This window comes from Falco naumanni, chromosome 7 (genome assembly GCF_017639655.2).
Source record: "Falco naumanni isolate bFalNau1 chromosome 7, bFalNau1.pat, whole genome shotgun sequence".
Classification (NCBI taxonomy): Eukaryota; Metazoa; Chordata; class Aves; order Falconiformes; family Falconidae; genus Falco; species Falco naumanni.
In genome coordinates this window covers 55,841,364-55,857,921 of record NC_054060.1, presented here as the reverse complement: position 1 = coordinate 55,857,921, position 16,558 = coordinate 55,841,364, and the positions used below count along the sequence as shown (strand labels likewise).

The following is a 16,558-nucleotide window of genomic DNA, read 5'->3' as shown; positions in this document are numbered from 1 at the left end:
CCGGCAGGGCGGCCGCGGCGCCGCGCGGGGGGAGCCGCGCAGCAGCCCCTGCCCCGAGCGAAGCAACGCGTGTAGGAAGGAGCGAGCGAGCGTGCGAGAGAGAGGGAGGGAGGGAGGGAGCGAGGGAGGGAGGGAGCGAGGGAGGGAGCGAGGGAGGGAGGCAGGGGAGGAAGGACGGGGAGAGTGCGTGTGTGCGAGAGGGGGGAGAGGCAGGGGAAAACTGCAGAGAGCGAGGAGAAAAGTGCGGTAGAAGCCCGGCCCCGGGTTGGTTTGCGCTAGGTTATTTTAGCGACAAAATACCTTCCGATTAACCGCGACGTTTAGCGGCTGATTGATGCGCTGAATTGTTTGTTTAAATCGCCGGCTATCGCTGCTGCCGCGAACGGGGTACGCGAGTCCGGGGGCACGGAGAGCCGCGGTGCGCGGGGGGGGCCGCGCAAAGTTGATCTTGCCCGGGAAGCCAGCCTGCTCCGCCGGCCGCCCGCGCCCTACGCTGCAAGCGTGGTCTCTTTCCTCTGACAATTCATTGTGCTTTTCTAAAAATTAATTTTCCAGGGCATGAAGAGAACGCCTCGTTCGAGCCGTGTTTGGCACCGCTCTTCATTAAGTGATCGCTGCTATCAAGCACGCTGTGGATGTCTTGGGGGAGAGGCGGGGGGGCAGAGGGGGGAAATCCCTTTTAGTTTTGCGATTAGGCTGCCAGGGCTTTGAAAAGGGCTTAAAAACAAAGTCATGCTCAGCCTTTTGTAGGAGAGATCCAGATGTTACGTAGATTTTTGTTTGCATGTTCATTTCGAGCGGATCTGGCGGTGAGCGCTGTATTTACGTGTGTATGTGGCTGGACTTTGCCGTATATCGACGTTGCGCTTGTGGAATGTATGCTGAAGTATTAGCTCGGTAATGCCTTCTAATGGTAGTGCTAATTACAGTGGGGTTATTTAGCAAATTAAGTGAGATGATGCACCCCCCACCCTTGAGCACCAAATGAACTTTTCCAAACACACACCACGCGCGCGCACACACGCGCGCGCACTCGCGCGCGCACACGCACACACTCACACACACACTCACACATACACTCACACACACTCACACACACGCACGCGTTAATTTTGGTGTGTTTCTCTCGCCCAATCGGCTCCGCCGGAGCCGCAGCATGCCTTACCTCAGAGCAGTCAATTACCAAAGCTACCCGGGATCATCAATCATGGGGGATGCTTGAAGTTTAGGGGAGGAGCGATGGTCAAACTATCGATTGCTGCAGTTTTGTCCTCCCCAACCCCCCACCCTCGTTCACGGTCCCCTGCACATAAAATCTAAAACAGACTATCCCGTTAATAGTGGGATTTATCAATGATTATGTACCCGGTTGTGAATGTGGCCTTATACATAGATGGCTTTGAAAAAAACACGGCAGAAAAATATTTTTTTTTTTCAGTTAGAGTTTGGTTTGGTTTGCTTTTTGTGATGATGACGAGAACTTTAAGGGTATTTTTTTTTTCTGAACTTTAAGAAAATTACTCAAGGGGTAGTTGTAGATATTTGGCCTGATTTTAATAGGCGTAGGGAATGAGCTCCAGAGGTCAATAAACCCCTCCAAAATGATGAATGATTGAGTACCTGTGATGATGATAGTGATTACCGGAGCAATTAAACAGTTTGATTAAATGAGCCATCATAACAATGATGTCTGCGGGAAATCAGCCCTCACATATAAAGAAAGATAGTGTGGAGGGCTGACAAACGCCAGTGGGCATTCCTGCGTGTTCCGATAGCGCCGAGCCCTGCAGAGCAGGGCTGTGTTTACAAATACGAGGGGAATATGGAGAAAAGTCCCTCTCTTACTTTTAGCCAGAGTTGCAACCTGCTTAAAACCCTCCAGAAGCCGGAGAGCAGACCCGGGTTGTTTTTGTGGGTTTTTTGTTTTGGTTTGTTTTTTTGGGGGTTGGTTGTGGGGGTTTTTTGGTTTGGTTTTTTTTTTTTTTTTTTTTTTTTTTTTTTTTTTTTTTTCCTAGAGGATCTCCTCCAAGATTAAAGCTAGTCCTAAGAGCAACCGAATTGCTGTGACTGACTTTCACGGGACTGTAAAGAGAGGTGAGTAAAAAAGCCCTTAGTATGTAGATCTCTTTCAAGCAGTGGTTAAGTCGATTCATTTCGCAGGGAAAAAGCCAGTCTTCTTGTGCAGTATTTTATACTCTGTCGTATAAATCGGTAACGTAATTCAAGATATTCATGGTAATGAATGCTTGGCTAATCCTTTGGGTGCGCGGAGACCTACAGAGCAGTAGGTTATGCAAATCCTTTCCTACTTTTACAGCTGTAGTTTTCTAACAGATTTTTTAAGAGATCTAGTCATCGGTGAATGTTATCTGGTTGTTTTTTTTTTCCTCCCGCGCCCCCCCCCCCCCCCCCCCCCAAGATGCCAGATTTCTAAACTTGCGTGGAATCATTTGATTGTGATACAGCCAGCTTAGAGGACGGGGTTTAAATATTTGTAGCTTCCAAACTTATTTTTTAACCGAGGCGGTGCAAACCCAGAGCCTTGCCTCTTGAGATATACAAGTGTGTCTCATTTCAGATAGTTTCGGTATCACCAAAGAAGAGGTCTTTTCTGGTAATGTGGCCGCGCAAAAGTAATCTAGCTCCGTTGAAGGCTCCATGTATTTGTTCAGACCTCAAGCTGTGGGAGAAGTTCATCAGTTTTCTTCTCAAAAAGAAGTTTTTAGATTACTTGGTTCCCATAGAAGTAAGCGCTTCATTGCTTAGAATTATAATTTTAGACTTGATTTTTTTTTCTCCTAATTCTGTTTTCCACAGAAGTCCCTGGAAATCTCAGTTCTCTTGACTAAGAAATGGTTAGAAAGCAATCTAAAATCAAAGTTGCAAAGAAAAGCAGCCCAAGATTTTTGCAGTGTTCAATGCTGCTCCTTTCACTTCTTTTTTTTTTTCCCCCTCCCCCCCCCCCCCCCCAATTAACCCCCCTGCGTTGGCTTGTCCTGTTATGCATGTGTGTAATCTGGCACAGGGACCAACTTTTAAAAATTATTTTAACTTGATGGAAAGTAAGAGTTCACATGGTAAATTAAGGGCTTTCATGTTCCTCTTGTGTCTTTTTTTCCCCGTGAAAAGAGTTGAAGCCTTTTTCCTCTTTACTATCCCAGTGGATTAAAGCACACAGAGAACATGGTTTATAAAGCACTACAGTTTAGCCATGAAGAAGGAATCTCAATTTAGCGTCCTTAAGTGAAAGTACTCAGCTATTAACAAAGATGTTGTGGGGAACTTGGAGGAAAATGGGATACGTACGTGCAGGGCATGGGGGTTTCCACATTCTTAGGTCCATTTTTATTTACTTCCCTCCCCCCCCCCTCCCCCCCCCCCCCCGCCCTGTCTGGTGACATATTTCTTTTAAAACACAGTAATTCGAGAAAATTAAATTGGCTAATTTCCATTTCTCGTGCATCACTTTCACAGCGAACGCTGTTTCCAGGAAAAGTGTGAGAGACGAGTCGGTGGGGTGTATGTGTTTGGGCTTTGGGGGGGAGGCGGAGGGCTGGGTTTTTTTTTGTTGGTTTTTTTTTTTTTTTTTTTTTTTTTTTTTGTAGATCGGCTCAAAAGTCCAAAGAGAAATGAGGTGTCCGGTATGGAAGTGCATCTCAGTCAACAGCCAGCTCCTTTTGCCGAGGCTGGAAATGGTTTTAACAGGCGGTAAAATTTCATCTTGTGGTGTCAAATTGGGGTCAGTTTGGGGTTAGCGCTCTCAGTGTCCGAGCAGGAGCTGTCCAGCTGTGTGGGGATTCATTAAAGGCAAAAGATCCGTTTCAAGAAAAACAATACAAAGACAATCAGAGGGCTAAAGATCCTCTTCAAATCGCATTTTACAAGTGCACCAGAACAAATATGGACGCTGAAACCTATTCCCTTCAAACTCCCAAATCGGCTTCTTAGCCCTTGGAGGGAGTGAGAGAGAAAATCCTCTAAAACTTAAGAAGAGTCTGTTTTCAATCAGCCTTTCCGAAGTGTGGTATCTCAGTCCTTTGCTGGCTTTGAGACATGCCTCTCTCGCTCGCTCGCTCGCTCTCTCTCTCTCTTTTTCCACAGCCTTGCAAAAGCGGATGGCACAACAGGTAATATTTCAGATTTCAAGAATATATCCCACCGGGCATCTCAAACCACTGTTTCGTACGCGCGGGTGCGCCTAGCGCAAGATTTAATGCAAACAGAAAGTTTTTTGGGGAAACAAGCCATGCTTGCACGAAATCCTATTGGACCCCTTCGGAAATTTTCTGCACTCCATGTAGGCGATGCTCCGGTCTGATAGGTAATTTAGGCTAGATTTACTTTACGGTTCCTGGTGTTTGTGGAAAGCACCTATTGCTAATCTGGTTTATTAAATTCGCGTGGTTTAAATCCTCTTAGCGTCCCTACATCTGTTAGAACAATTGACGCCTTGCTACAGGGACAAATAACTCGAACCTTAATCTTGTTTGTAACTTTATTCAATGTTTGTTTGTTTGTGCGCTGAGTTCAAGTATTTTTGGATGATGCCATTGTGTTCGGAAGGACACAGGCGACATTTGCAGGCAGAACTCCCCGTGGACGGGCTAAGGATATCGCAGAGCCAGATGACAAATTTTTCATATTTGAATTGGCATTTTATCTCGACCTATCGTTCTAGGAAGTGTGTCGTACTTAATGAAGAAAGCAATCTGCCTGTTAAAATGTGGTCGCGGGATTACATCACCATGACCCCGTAGTGAAATCCACGGGAATTTTTCTTTTTGTTTGGCTCGCAAGGCGAAGCGTGGGGTGTAAATAGTACCTTTTCCTTTTCATAATCAGGATTATGCCACAGTTCAAACTCTTACCCCCGGAATCGCTCTTTACCAGCCTTTCCTTTGCCTTTACGGTTGGCTCTTACAACTTGAGTCACTTTTTATTCGTCTCAGCCCAGTTTGATTCGCCTCTGACTCCCCGCAGCTGCAGGACTCTGGAGGTCCCATCCCGGGTGCCCCTGTGAAATCACGCACATTTTAGCTGCTGCCGATCCCTGGGTTCATGTAGCTCCTCGCCCTGAGCCGCCCGCCTGCCAATAGCGTACCTCGCTTCTCAGCGATCTATTATTTTGCGAAGATCTTTCCAGTCCGGAAAGTCAATGGTAGCCCATCACGGTGAACTTTTCTTGACCTCGGCTGCGGTATGACTGAGATCTTTAGGAGCTGGATTAGGAGGAGGCTCATTTACCTACCTGTTAACTTCCCTTTTGAATCCCTTTCTTTCACACACACACACGCCTTTTTTTTTTTTTTTTTTTTTTTAGGGGAAAAAAACCCAAAACCAACCCAACAAACCCCCCGCGAAGCAAGAGCGACCCGGGGTCTTCCTCCCCGCCGGGCGCCCCTTGTCCCCGCCCCGGGCGCTGGCGGGACGCGCCCCCGCCGCCGGGCCGCACGGCCGTGCCATCGGCAGCGCTCTAGCGCTACCTGGCGGGGCTCCAGCACCATCCGCCGCGCCGCGCCGCGCAGACCCCGCGGGGCCCGGCCTGTCGGCCCCGCTCCGCGCCTCCGCCCCCGCGGGGCTCCGGGCCTGGGCTGCTGCGCCCCTCCCCCGGCTCCCACCGGGCGTGTCGAGGGGCGAGGGCACGGTGGGAAGGGGCGCGCAGATGCGTTCGTCTGGCGTATCTCACGCGGGCGCGTGTGAAGCGCTCATGTCAGACGAGAGCTTTTTTTTTTTTTTTTTTTTTAATGTCTTAGGCTGGGAGGTTTGTAAAAGTGAAGACCATAAAGAGCCGACGTGCGTATTTCCATCATAAACCAGAAAGAGAAAAATACCTGTCAGGGCTTCCCACTAACGCCGTGCCGGCTGCTTCACCGGGGTAGTAGTTAAACACCTAGTTTGCATTTGTTCGAAGAAGCCCGAAGCATTAACAAAATCCATCTTTCCAATGTGACATCATAACAAAAAGGACAGTTAGGGCAAACTAAATCGCTTTAGTGCGATATCAGAGCATCCGAGAAGGCACCAAACTCTGCTCGGAGCTTTCTGCTCTCGCTCACTCAAAATATTCCCTTTTGTTCTCCAGCTGCCTACAAAACTCCAGAAGAGGAGCGCTCTCATTTTTACACCGGAGTTCTCGGTCCGGAGAGAACAATATCATCCTACCTCTTTTGAAACGATACGGAGACTCTCGCAACACACAGGCGATCACTCGAAGCACGAATCTCCTTTTTTTTCTTTTTTCTTTTTCTTCTCCCACCCCCCACCCCCCCAAGAGTTGCTCGGCCCATTGTTTGAAGTAGGATTCAGCGCGCAGCCCAAGGAGAACAGGGGAAAAAAAAAAAAATCTTAGGAGTCCGGTTTGGTATTGCACAGAGAAAGAGCTGGCTGACAAAATATTATAGCGTGTTTCCTAGAAGTATGTGATGAGAGCCGGCATTGTGTTCCCAAAAGAGAGGTGTTTTTTATCGGTTGGGTTTTGTGTGTGTGTGTGTCTCCCCCGCCTCCCCCCCAAAAGATTGTGATCGCCTTTGTACGTCTTTCTTTTGATCCCACAAAGAGAATGCAATATACATATATGTGTTTGCTCTCCATACAAGAAATGCAAGGGACCGTACAATGGAATATACGGCCGGTTAGTCCTCATAATGCTTAGTTTTGCTGTAATTAATTGAAAACAGTTATTAGGTCGTCATTGGCAATAGCGTAAATAATTGCAGCAGATTTTTACTTAAAATTGACCGGTCACAGAGTGATAGATCGATTCGAGGTATAAAAATGATGTATCAAAACATCAATGTCGATTATTTGAAATATTGTAGTCGAATCTTTTTATTGCTTCATCGGTTAAGTGTCTGAAAGTGCTGTGTTCCAACATATATTTATGTTGTCAATACTGTCAAAACTGTCAGTTTTATTACAGTGGATTTGTAATACATTTCGGATTTGCTCATTTACATAAAATGTCCACCTCAGATACACCTCCTTTTACCCATCTCTGGAAATCTATGTCAGTCTAATAAAAGGATTCAAGAATCATACCTGAAGCAAAAGAAAAAAAAAAAAGAAGCGGGGGGGGGGGGGGGGGGGGGCGGAAAGTGGAGCTATTGCTCCATTAAGTCCAATTTAAACATCCTTTTGGAAAGCTTGGGCTATTTCTAACTTGCCATAAGAGGGAATCCCGCCCCCCCCCTCCCCCCCATTTCCTCAGCAGAATTTAAACACTTTTCTACCCTCACACCTAGATTGAACCCTTCAGGAGAATTGAGAAAGTGTACAGGGAGGCAGAGCCGCGCCGCAGCACACCTGGGAGTGCAAGGACCCTCCCGGGGAGAGCGGCAGCCCCCCGAACCGCGCACCCACGCACGGGGGTTTGCGTCCTGCTAGAAAGAAGGAGACAAAAGGAGCAATAAATATGTGTGTGATCCCTTCTTAACGGTTTGAAGCTCAAAGGCAAAACGCGAAGTGGAAGGAGTATTGGGCATTTAATGCCTCCCGTCCCCATTTTATCAGGGTCTGATCCGGTCTGATTATTCGCTTGAACTATAAGCGCTGATTCTTTATTAGCATGGTCTCAGACACCTCTCTAATTTTCTTTGAGAGCCCAGCTCAGGGATGGCAAAGCTAAGGAATGAATAAATACATTTACACACTAAACTCTCTTCGATCGAGCAAACAGTGAAATTAGCCAAGTAACTTCACCCCCCCACCCCTTTCGGGAGCATGAGGTTGTTTTTAAGGCGTTGGTAGGATGGACCTGAGGTGTGGGGTTTTTTCCTTTTTTCTTTCTTTCTTTTTTTTTTTTTTTTTTTTCCTCCCCCTTCTAGGGATATGTATGTTTAAAGAGATGCTGAAGAGATTTCTGAGTTCACGGGGAAGAAGGAAAGGTTGGTTTGGGGAACGACAGCGCGCCTGGCAGGTATTTTAATGACCGTCCCTTCCTTTGAACACTTTCCATTTCTCTGCCTCTTTTCATCCGGAATCTCTTCCCCAGACCAAGTATGATTTCTGTTGTAATTCTTGTGTGTGTTTGTGATCCCTTCTGAGGTAAATTGAGAAGGAAGCTGCGCAAAAGGAGGAAATCGCCCCTGGGGTGCTTTGTTTACTTTGGTTTGTAAAATCCTGCTAGGAGATGGTTTCCTCAGTGTGTGGCAAGTGTTTCTTCAAGAAATTCATCAGCCCTTCTACAATTACTTCGAGCTCCGAGGGAAGAGAGCTGCCATCACTTTCTCACATCCCAAGGTGTTGCATGGAGGAGAGAAGAAAAGGCTGGAGCATATAATTATAACGGGGGTGGGGGGTGGGGGTGGGAACGGAGGCTGCAGAAAGCCGTCCCAAGCCTGTACCTGGAAAAGAAAAACCTGCAAGGGTGTATCTGGGAGACGTGTGCCATTTAGAGATGGGGAAAAGTACCCCATCTTGTGCAGTAATTAGTCTGAACAATAAACATAATTGGAATAAAATCAGTTGGAAATTCCTGCGTTTTTAATTACGTTTCATTTTGTGGTAAGCCGTAAAATTATGAATGCCTCTCAATTAAACACTATCCACTTGTAAAGCATTTAACAACAATTATTCCTTAATCAGTTGGAATGTTAGCCACAAATGATGCTGTTAAACATCAAAGGGACGCCTTAGACGTTACCTTTTAGTCATAAGTAAGAGGATTAATTTCTATAATTAGAGGGGATAAATATGTGCATAAATAAATCTAATTTTTTTACACGTTCTCATCCTATCCGGGAGAGGCGAGGATCTCTGACATTGCCTGCACTTCTGGCTCTCCCCCGGCTCAGAGGAGGCGACCCCGGGAGCACGAGGTGAGACCCCCCTGCAGGGAGGCCCGATCCCGCGCGCCGCTCTGCGCACATTCCTCCCTCGCCCCCGGCCGGGGTGCCGGGATCGGGCCCCGCCGGTCCGGCCTGCTGCCCGCCCTCGGCTTTCATTCACGTTCTTTCACGGCACCTGGGGGCTACCTGGCGTTTCGGTTCCCTTGGGGACAATTTGCTGCCCCCAAACGAAGCTCGAGATTTGAGCCGAATACCGCAAATAAAATTAGCATGACCTTGATTACACCCTGTATGAATATCTCATTTACCTAATGACTTTGTGTCACGTATGCAGAGGGTCAATTTCCTTTTAACCTTTCCCATTGCTGCAGTAAGCATTCTTTTATAATCAATGGCTGTTTGAATAATCAATTCACATTTTATGATCCCTGACAAACTCAATATATGTGTGCCTTGTTTCAGCAAAGCAGCCGGCCCTTCTCCGCGCCGTGTTCACGTCCGAAGGGTTCGCGGCGGGGTTTCCCGGCTCCCTGGGGAGCCGCCCCGGGGGCCGCCGCCGCCGGGCTCCACGGGAGCCTGCGGGGCGCTGCGCCGCCAGCTCCGCTCGGCTCCGTCGCCGCTGCGGCTCCGCGCCGGGCCCCGCCGGGCAGCCGTGTCCCCCGGGGGAGCGCCGGGGCACGGCGGCGCCCGCAGCCCCTTCCTCGCGTCGCCCCGGTGCCGGGCGCGCACTTGCACGCCGTTCTCCAGTCGCTCAACGCAGAGCGGGCGGTTTTCGCGCTGCCCCCGCCCCGTCCCGTCCCGCCCGGTCTGGTCTCCTTCCTGGGACTGTGCACGCCAAAACCCGGCCGCCCCGGACCGTCCCCCCATTTCTGCGTCGGTCGGGCCAGCCCGCCGGTCCCCGGCTCCGAGGGCAGCCGCCCCACCGCCCGCAGGACTTGCGAGGGGGGCTCGGCGTCCCTGGCCGTGTCGGCGCATGGGAGCCCTTGAATGAATCTTTGCACTGGCCTAAGCGTCCCGCTGCCGTTTGCGGGGCCCCGCTGCCACCGGCCCCCCTATCACCTCCCCCCGCCGCCTCCGAGCTGGGGTTGGGAAACCTGCCCCGGCAGCGCGGCCCCCCACGCACGGCTCCAGCGTAGCAGCGTATGCGGGAGGGGAGGGGGTTAGGGCCAGCTGAACTTTGCAAATGTTTTTTCTGTAAGTGGCTCACATTCGCTGTGATCTATGGTGTGAGTCAGGAACTGAGACTTATTGCAACCCTTTTCCCTCTGTTGGATAATTAATGCTGATTCATAGCGGTTTCTACCTACGAATGTGTGTTTCGTTTTTCTCTGCAGGGTCCATGGTTCTTTGGTATGTTGTTATTCCCTGAAAGGTAATTGCACTTGATATTCTCTCGGGGAAGGCTCATTAGCCAAGGGCAGGGTGGCGTTGCCAATCTCGGACTCTTTCAACAATTCAGTGCAAACATTTGCCCCAGAGGTTTAGTACAGCACTCTCGGCTCCCGAAACAGACCTTGGGTACAGCATTTCCCCTAAGAAGCTTTAGGTCTAATAAGAAGTATATGTGTGTGTGTGTGTGTGTGTGTATACACATATACACATACACTGCCCAAGCAGGAAATATTTTAGTTTAAGGGGTTTTAGTTTAACTCCTTACTGTAAGTGGTGGAAGCTACACAAGAAGGTTTGACGTGTTGCCCTGGACTGCAGGACTTCACCCTCCCTATCATCAGAAGATAGCCAGGACGTAATTGTGGATGAAACAGTAGAAAAGGCACCACTTCTCCCACTCCTCTGTATGCACTCCTTTATACTCTCTTAGCATTTACAAAATGCATGTTGAAAACACTTTTCCACTTCCCACCGTTACAGGCCTACACTTGACTTCTTTCTCACACATGCCTACTGTCATCTCTTTGGCTCCTTTCACCTCTTCTGCTAAATTAATTACTTCACTAATGCAAGGCCATGAAACTCAGGTATAAGGTAAGCTAGGGAACGTATGTTAGTTAATGCATACTATTTTATGAAGGTGAACCCTCCATGATTGTTCTAATTTTATTTTTTCCCTCTGTTGTTCATCATTTTGAAAATCTTATTCTTTGAGTCTTGGCAGGTTGAGCAGGATGATTCACAGTAACATTGCAGAGAAGTTCCAGTTCTCACAGGAGAAAATGGTCCCTGTAGGACTGATGAAGAGGAAGCAGAGGGACAACATCTAGGCTTAACAAGTTCTTGGACACCACCAGGTTTTCCATGTTATAATAAAGAAATCTGGGTGTCTGTATTCATGGTGAATTAGATGGTGTATTCTCCCTGGTAGCAGTGTTAAAAGGCAGAGACTGCTCTTAATTCCAAATTACAAACCCTATGTCTAAAGTGTACATCTAACCATCTTACTGTGTTAACATACTTCCACTTACCATATTTTTCCCATCAGTTTACCAATAAACTCCAAAAGCAAAACTCAGCTGTGCTGTATCGCCACTGACTTTCATGTTAGTACATTAGAAAGCAAATTGTCCTACAGCATGTGACTACACAACAAAAATAGGTCCAAAAGACTGTACACGCTGGCATGTTACTGGTTTTGCCCTCACTCATCAGGGCTGCCACTCAGTCTATAGGCCTCACCTATTGGGGGACCAAAAGTTCATAGAAAAACACCTCTGTGCTGTGAATGTCTGTCAGCAATGTTTGCCATGCTGACAGCCTTCAAGACCCTCAAGCCCAAACCCAAAGCACAGGGCAGGATTCTGCAAGGTGTTTGGCAGGATGCCAAGTGCCCACGTGCGAAGTCGGAGTACTCGGCTTTCCAGGTCCCACTGATAGTAAATTGGACAATCACCACCCTTGCAGTAAGCCCTCAGCACAAGAAAACATCAGTTCTTTAATTCATACTTTAGTGATTCACAGCCGTGGTTTTTGTTTGACACTTTAAGTATCTTTCATGTCATAGTGGTACATTCTGCTTTTTCAAAAGTGTTTTTCAAAATGAACAGGCTTTTCAGTGATGAAACATGATGAAGTTAATGTACTAATAGATTTAATTTTTAAAGTACATGCTAAATTTAAGACTTGTCTCATGCATTTATAAACCATCACTAATAGTTCTATTGATCAACAACATAAATAGCTCTAGCAGAAGCTTTTCTTTGATGCAGATAAACATAAACAGCATTGAAAAAACAACACACAAGTGATTGTCCTGTACTCTTACCTTGAGGCTATATTATGATCACAATAAGACATATCTAGGCATGTGTCATACTGGATAATACTGTTTCTTGGGTGTTTGAGGGCACATGACTTTACCTTGGACTTCACAACAGCTGAGACATGCTATTTAAAAGCATGGTCCTGGCATTACTTAAAAAAAGCCCTACTATGCTATATATCATTATTAGCCTATATACGAGATTTTAAAAAAAATTGCTTTACAATAAATACCCAGATCACTTTATTTCTATTATTCATGTGCAAAGCTAAAAATAAACATTAGAAATATTTTTCTCTTTTATGGAAGAGCTGATAAAACTATTCATTTGAAATGAACTCTTGGGTGAATGCAGTCATATTTTCTGGACTCAGATCTCTTATTCCTACTTGGGAACCCTACATCAGATCAGGGCAGCACAATCAATCCTCAGAGGGAAAGTGCTCTTTACTTCAAAATATTCACCAAGAATAGCTTAGGCAAACAGTTTCCAGCCTAAGAGTCATTCACAATATGTTCATTTGGGCTTTTCATTTCATTACTCTTGATGTGTCACTGGTCACCCATCACACTTGCTCTATTTCCTAATAGGTTGATGGAAATTACTTAAACAGGATACTGAATGAATAATAAAAGTGCTCAAGAAATATTCCTGTCTGTGTCTACATTATTTTGTTTTGTACAGGTATTCATCCAAAGCCTGATTCTGCCTGTGTTCCAGCTGATAAGAGCAGGATTTGATCCATAAAGGGAACGTATTCACCTAATACTTGTTCAAAGAAAAATCCTGCTTGCTCTAGTGTTCACATATATGGTCACAAACATGATCAAAACAAGAGCCATCTGAACCCCCTAGAGCTGCTTTGTAAATAGGGTTGCATTACGAACCCAGGAACATAACCAGTTTTGTCACTGGAGGTTAATTTCAGCTTTCAAACATTCTGGAAAATCATCAATTGCCTTTCTCCATATCCTGCCCCCCCCCCATCCCTGCTTTAACTTCAGATCACTTCCCCTGGCAAAAGCCTTTTGATACTCCAGTAAGATCATATTGTTTGATCCAAAAGCAAATTTCTTTCTGCCGTTGTTTCCAGACTTCATTCATTGTCCTGTCTGCAGCCAATATGTTCATGGTAACTGTTTGTTCCCGAAATAAACATCTAGCAAGATTCTTTAGTATTTGAGAGAGGCATTGCTTTCATTACATAATCCTCTGTACAAGAGAAAAACTATACAAAGGTCTCGGACCCTGCTTTCCTAGTGCACCTAGCAGTTCAGCAGACTTGTTTAGATTAACAAGCATGCAAAGAACAGGATTTCAGACCTGTTATGCTGCAATTATTATACTTCTAGATGGATTATTTTGTGTCTCAGTATTCTTAAACTGGGGGGGTTATTCTGCTGGATTTACCACAGCCACAAAAATAAGTCAAATGAAGTATTTTTTTTCCTCTGATAATAAAGTGTTACCCGTGAACAGTTATGTCAGAGGAATGAATTCTTAATTTTGACTCAGATCTGAACTGTTCCAAAGCTCGAAATATTAGGCTGAGAGGGTTTAGTCTTGATACTTCTTTCTGAATAGAATACTAAATAAAGCCATTGCTCTTCCAATAGAACATGCTAAAGGGTGCTGATGTGAACTCGGGGACAGAGAGACAACTGTCAGAAAGGGCTCATGCACTTAATTCTCTTCTCTTTGCTTAAGCAGGAGAAACTCTAGTCAAGTTAATGGAGTTACAGTGCCATAAAACTGTAGGTGAGAATTGCACGACTTGTGTTTAACTAGGTGCTATTACTTTAAAAACAGTTTACTTCACTAAACAATCTGCAAATAAACAGAAAACAAAGGGCAAATGAGACATATTACAAGTAAGCATGCATGCAAAAAAGGTAAGTGCAAATTAGATTTGAATATTCATGAGTCACAAATCATTGACAGTTTGAAATAATGCAAAACAGCTTTATAAATGAGGTTAAGGCAAGGGACATCAAAGAAAAGCATCGCTAAATCAATAGCAATTTGATTGTGCATATACCTGTAAATTGTGGTTACAGTTTTTGTGACATGGGAGAAAAATACTGCACATATAGTGAAGAAGGGGCCCATAAATATCCTTTTTGAATGTGTTATATTTTTGCAATTCAGCATGTACTTGGAGACCTGCCATGTATAAAGTGACCAGATACCACTTTTTAATTTTTTTCCCCCAAGAGAATTATAGTTTCTTTCGAGTATCCAATCTCCTGTGTTGTGTTGCTTAGTATGACAAAAAATTCAGTTGTCAACAATACCTGAACAGCAATACTGTAAAATAGAATAATTACTTATTTCGTTTGACTTCAGTAGAAGGATCACCTGCTAATCAGAGTACTGTCATAAAACCATAGCTGGTGGAGGTTATCTACTTGTTTCAGAAAATTTAGTTCTCAGAAGTGGGAATCAGATGAGTTGCAATTCTCAGAGCGAATTGCTGGAGCACAGGGATTTAAAAGAATGATAGCTTGAAGGATGGCCAGCCTGACCATTTAAATCAGAGCCTCTTCATTTTTCTGGATGTAAGCATCAATAAAGTATTGGATCTCCTGTCTTATTTGTGAGTTCTGTGGATATTTGAAATTGAATGGTTTAAAATGTTGATGAGAACACAGGACCAAAAGGCAAAACTGCCAGAAGTAATCTGCCTGTTTAAAATTACTCCAGGGTGTTTGTTTTTCCTAAGGGTTTCTATTTTGATTACTTAACACTCACTCTACTATACTAACCGATTCCCTTTCTTCAATGTCTTTTACATCCAGTGTGATGTCCTTACTCTCTGGCCTGACAGATGAAGCTTTGCTGGGTCAAGTGAAGCTAAATACTGATAGCAAAACCAAGCAAGGATATCAATTTAGAGATGGTATAGAGTGCTCTGGTTCTTTAAGAAGCACATGACTCCTGGCAGTGCTGCCTGTAAAAGCATCCACTCACATGAATGAAGCTGGCAATTAACTCATGTCAAAACATTGTAGAAGGAGTAACCCAGATGTCGAATAACTTAGGAAAGGGATAACCTCATGTCCTCTCCGATCCCCTGGACGAGCTTGTCAGAAGCTGATGTGTGTCTCATGCCATAACAGTATCAAAAGATACCTGTGTGTGTCATGTCTAAATTGAGAGCTTTCTGCAACAAAATAATTAATTCTGTGTATTCCTCAGTATGGATAAACAATAGATAAGTTAGAAAGAGTCACTCAGGAAGGCAGAAGGCCAGATTGCCATCTCAGGGATGTTCCTTCCAACCTTCAGAATCTATGGACAGAGAAATGAATCTCCCTTCAGGAAGAGCAAAAGGGAAAGTTCCCTCTTGGGCATAGCAGAGATCTTGAAATCAGCAGTCTTATATTTCTTTCTGGCTCTCTCACTGTGACTGGCCAGGTTTATCAGAGGTGAAATTATATTTCTCCCTCCATATCTGTAAAATGAAGCCCACAATACACAGCTTTGTGGTGCCATGGCATGGATTTCATTAAAGGATGTGAGATCCTCTGATGAAGAGGTACTGGTATATGCCCAGTACATTAACTTTGTAATCCCTATTCAAATCTATCTTTAGATTATGTTATACTGCAGGGTTTTTTTGTCTGTTTATAACATCTTGTACCTTCAGTAAAGCACAACGTCTTCAGTTAAATGAGAAATTACCATCTCTTTAGATTAGAAATTATTGTCAAAACTGTGTGTGCCTATAAGCAAAAGAAATAAATACCAAACCTCAAAACTCTTCCATGCTTTTAGACTTACATTGCACCCATCACCATGGAATCTGTATACTGCTTAAAAGAAATGTGGTTCCTCTGGATGGGCTCAGCTTGGAGTAGCTATTGCATTACTTATGAAAATAGGTCAGTGGCATTACAGACCATTTTTCAGTTCAGCAGAAGAATACCAACAGCCTGTGTCAGGTCAAAGTTTCAAAGGGCTGGGTTATTTTTATTTTCTGGCAAATTCCTTTTTCTCAAAGAAAGTAGAAAAAAAATGAGCACAACTTAGTGCAGTCAAAGAGCATGATTCCCGACAGTCCCCAGAAGCCTGACTAATTTTATCAGAATTTTTATTTCTACTTCATTCCCAGATTTCTTTATCTTCTCTGTTCTTTGTGGAGTTTTCTGTATCTTTCCAACAAACTGCCTTTGCTGGCCATTTGTAAGCCCTCCTTTAAGTCTAGTGATACTGATTTCTGGCCTGCGACTGGGGGTATAAACTTTTACAGACCCAATACGTTATATGTGACCTGAAGCAGGCAATGCAGAGCAGCTCATATTAGACCACCTGAACCCCATATCTCTGTTATGAATCACCAAGTCAAATAAAGAGAGACCTGGCTCCCTGTATGTGATCTAGATTTATACCAAGTATGCCTCTTGCCAGGTTCAAGAGGGTAAGCTGTCTTTTTGAGAGCTTGCATTTTTTTCTGTGTGATCACCTTTGCCTGCCTGTTTCCCACCTCCTTTCCTCCCCTCGTGGCAGACAAAACAGGGTGCGGGTAGCTCTCACTAGGACCAAATTTGCAGT

General features: G+C 45.1%; 1 long non-coding RNA gene across 3 annotated transcripts; it reads left to right on the top strand.

Annotated features, from left to right (window-relative positions):
- Window positions 1-158: 158 nt before the first annotated feature.
- LOC121091483 lies at window positions 159-8,459 on the top strand. 3 transcript variants are annotated; one of them, XR_005828941.1, is made up of 4 exons: window positions 159-2,094; window positions 2,579-2,746; window positions 3,606-4,127; window positions 6,083-8,459. It is a non-coding gene; the product is annotated as an uncharacterized LOC121091483 (long non-coding RNA). The 3 variants fall into 3 exon arrangements; XR_005828942.1 differs by lacking the exon at window positions 2,579-2,746; XR_005828940.1 differs by having other exon boundaries at window positions 159-2,746.
- Window positions 8,460-16,558: the final 8,099 nt, after the last annotated feature.